At 40.3% G+C, this 4,039-nt stretch overlaps 1 long non-coding RNA gene across 1 annotated transcript; it reads left to right on the top strand.

Moving 5' to 3' along the window:
- The first annotated feature begins 1,021 nt into the window (after positions 1 to 1,021).
- Positions 1,022 to 3,365, top strand: LOC117282389. The gene is made up of 2 exons (XR_004513123.1): positions 1,022 to 1,206; positions 3,300 to 3,365. It is a non-coding gene; the product is annotated as an uncharacterized LOC117282389 (long non-coding RNA).
- Positions 3,366 to 4,039: the final 674 nt, after the last annotated feature.

Raw genomic sequence — 4,039 nt, 5'->3', positions numbered from 1 at the left:
AAGAAATGTTTACAGAATTCTAACTGGGAAACCTAAAGTGGAGATACCACTTGAGAGACAGGTTCTGGTGAAGGCAATAATGAATTCTTGGTCTCATGAGATGTGGGGAATATCCTATCTACGCTCTGTAGTCTTGATATCGACAGTGTCATTAAGAAAAGAATGGCTCTGTTCCATGGAGTTGATATATGTACGTAGTTTAGAACCCCGACGTATTAAAAACGAATAAAAGAAAGATGCATGTACTTTGGACGTTCTGCTTGCCTTATAAAAACTTAATACTTAACAGTATAGATTCCTATAAAATTACTGGCTTTTGAGAAGACGTTTGTATGTTGATATGGCTGTAATTCTTTTGTCTGCTGCATATTAGTGAACAAAATTAAACACAAATAACAATATATTTGTGTTAAAGATAAAAATTGTTAAGAAATTTAAAATCCACTGCTTGTTTAGAAGTTTGTGCTTGCTTTTGAGCAGTAGTGTTACGAAAATTACTAAGAAGCCATCTCCCATGTGCATGAGCAGGTCCAGGGAAGAGCTTAATGAATCTTTCACCTGTTGTGGAGTGCTCTGGCAAGAGCTGGTTGTTGTAAATGTACGGGAAGAAATAGTTTCATGCAGGGAACTAGATCTTGATTTCCGGCAGGGCAGGAATTGTTCTCTTTGCTCCCACATCCGGTAACTGGTCCGACCAGCGTACTGTAACCACAGGGTGCCAAAGATGTTTCCTCAGCAATAAAGTGCCTGGGATGATCACCCATCACCGTCTAATGCTGAGGATAAGAATGCGTTCATGTGTCTACATAGTTTGGTGCTTAATTAACCCTTTAATGATGGAGGACATTTACTTCCTACTCACTCTTTGGGAGTCTCTAGGTCTTCCTAGTGATCTCTTTCCTTCTAACTTTCCCACCAGTATCCTGCATGCATTCCTCTTCTCCCTGATTCTTGCTCCATGGCCATCTCATCTCTGAATTTATCATTCTAATTATGTATTCTAATAATGTATATTCTACAATGTAAAAATCATTCTTCCTCTGCTCAGACTACATCTACAACCCTATCGAGGCCCGAAGGCAAAAGGCTGCTCGTGTGAGGGGCCATAGGGTGAAAGGCACGAATCCAAGGGGCCATAAGGCAACCAACACCCTTGGGGTCAGTGGAAAAGAGGCCCATAGCTGCCACAGTCCTGCGTCATCAAGGGTAAGTAATTTCACACCATACACTGTGGAACTTCTCTAAATTACTGCTCTAATTGAGTTAATTTATTTTTCAGTATCTTTGGGTGGGGTGGGGCTGATCACCATGTGGCCTAGTGTATCAACCCAGGAATGATGAACCTTGCAACTCACCAGATTCACATAAATAAACCCACATAAAAGGCCATGAAATAAACTAAATTTTATGATCATAACAGTTTGTCAGTTATATGTGAAGTGAAGGAAAGTCCACATTTTATCTCCAGAAGATCACGTCATGGCAGTGTAACATTTACGATGGGGTACCCAAAAGAAACCGAACTAATTTTTTTGTGGGCAGAGCTTTTGTAGTACCGCGTTTTGCCAATATGAGTGCATAGAGCTAACATTCCTGAGTCGATAAGCCTACTACCGTTGCTTCAGAAGGTAAGGACTAGTTTCGGCAGAGTTTATAGTGACAACTGTTTTGTGTGATCACCGTTTTTGCAATGGCTGATTTTCGTGAACAGCATGCGGCGGTGAAATTCTGCTTTTTGCTTGGGAAAAGTGGAACAGAAACTCTTGAAATGTTAAAAACGGCGTACAAGGACAATGCTATGGGGAAAACTCAAGTGTTTGAGTGGTTTTCCCGTTTCAAAAATGGTGAAATGTCAATTGATGACAAACCTCGTTCTAGTCGTCCTTCCACGGTCCGAACACATGAAAATGTTGAAAAAATTCATGAAATCATCAAGGAAGATCGACGACGGACCATTGAAGAAATTGTGGAGCTGTCAGGAGTGACTTGGAGCTCAGTTCAGCAAATTTTGACAGAAGATTTGGGAATGAAAAGGGTGGCTGCGAAATTCGTGCCACGACTGCTGACTGCTGGACAAAAACAAGGTCGCGTGGAAGCATGCTGTGCTTTGAAAGAAGAGTCCCGAAATGATCAAAACTTTTTTTTGTTTCCTTGAATGAAAAGAGACATGAAAGGAAAGTGCTTTGCTGATGTTGCTGAGGTGAAGGAAAAAACGACGGAGGCGCGGTCAAGCATCTCAGAAGATGAATTTAGACAATGTTTTGAAAAATGGAATAAAAGACTAGACAAGTGTATTACTGTAAGTGGAGAGTACTTTGAAGGGGATTGAAGGTTTGTGCTTAAAATTTGAATAAATAAGGTTAAAAAAAAATAAGTTTGGTTTCTTTTGGGTACTCCCTCGTATGTATAGTGTGCAGGAAATACCATACCTTAAATCCAAAGTATTGAGTCATGGCTGTACAACAGTTATAATACCATGGCATTATGGTGTTGTGTTTGTAGATGCATGTGTTGGGGGGGGGGCACTACCTTCTTTGCAGGAGATGTAGATCAGCCTACTCTCTGGGTGGCCCCTCTAGTTTTATGGCTCTGTGTGGTCCATGTCATTAAAGAAAGGAGTCTGCTAGGTTCTCCCAGAACATCTTGTTTGTATTTTTGAAATGTCAATGAGTTCTGATAACATGGGGATATTATTGAACATTATATACAGTGGTCAGGTTTGCAGAGTCTAGTGCACACCCCCCTTAGTAAGCCTACAGTATATAACCCAAAAATGCTAATTTAATAACACATTATTTGATAATATTGAGATAGTATGAGGTTTGCCGCAATGCAGCCTCAGTGACCTTAGAAGATTATTTCCTGTTGTTATGTGATCTGTGTATGTGTATGTAGTAAGATATGTCACGCATAGTTCATATTCAAGAAGTCCCAAGTTTGATTCTCATCCTGAAGGCGTCTTGTCTTGAACAAGATCCTTCCGTGATTTTCGTCAATCCTCCAGGCAAACACAGAAATAGTTCCTTATACATACCCTAATGACATCCTTGCAGATCCTTCCCAATTTGAAGTTTCAATTCGTCTTTTAATTCGACACTATATGTACTATGTAAACTCAGCAGCAGTTATTAAATAAGCTGAGAATTATATCTTTTTTGACACTTACTGCTTTATATTTTGGGTAAAATGGTCTCTTGTATTATTTAGCCTTAACTTAGCAGACTGGTAATTTTCCATACCACCTAGGACTAGGCTTTGAAATAAGGGGGCTGATGGAAGCATGGTTTTATTGTTGGCAGATATTGGCAATGGAGGATGTTCACACCAGTCCATGCCCTCAGTCCATGGATGATGTCAGCACTGCAGTAAATTGTGCTTATGCAACCTTGATGCATGACCAGCAGTTGCCATATGTGCACGCACCTGGATTTGAAATTACCAGCATATTGAGGGAGAGTCCTGATGTTGCCACTCTGATAGAATTTGTTCAACTGGAGCTCCCAAAATGGGAATTTTTTGTTTAAATTAAGTTTAACCGTTCAGCGTGGTTTGACGTGTATGTCGTCAGGTATTTAAATCGTCTGGGGGGGTTCGACGTCTATGTTTCGTCCAGCTGCACACCTATGTTATAACGCCCATAATAATTGATTGTTTTGCTGTAGATTGTTAGATTTTTCGCTGGCCTGTTGTCAGTAGAACAGAGTATAATAAGCCACGACTTTATCTGCGCTAAGTCATCGTTACATATGCCTGTCTTGCAGCAAAGTTCCTGTTACTCTTGCGAGCGGTTTCTTCGTTCTACTGTTATGAATGGCGTGTTTTCTTTGCTATGAAGTTATAAACAGCAGAGACTGATATGTGCTGTGTTTATAATATCATATTGCCCTGAGCTGGCCACACTAACACACTCAATTGGAATTCTTAGAAGAGGGATGTCCAAAAATTTATTCTTGCAAAATCGATTGATTTCGCACAGTACATAGCACCCAGTTCTTAGAAAAATGTCACGAATTAAGGCAGAACACTGTGGTCACCCCCT

Source organism: Cryptotermes secundus, unplaced genomic scaffold, assembly GCF_002891405.2.
Source record: "Cryptotermes secundus unplaced genomic scaffold, Csec_1.0 scaffold4538, whole genome shotgun sequence".
NCBI lineage: Eukaryota > Metazoa > Arthropoda > Insecta > Blattodea > Kalotermitidae > Cryptotermes > Cryptotermes secundus.
This window is presented reverse-complemented; position numbering and strand designations above follow the sequence as displayed.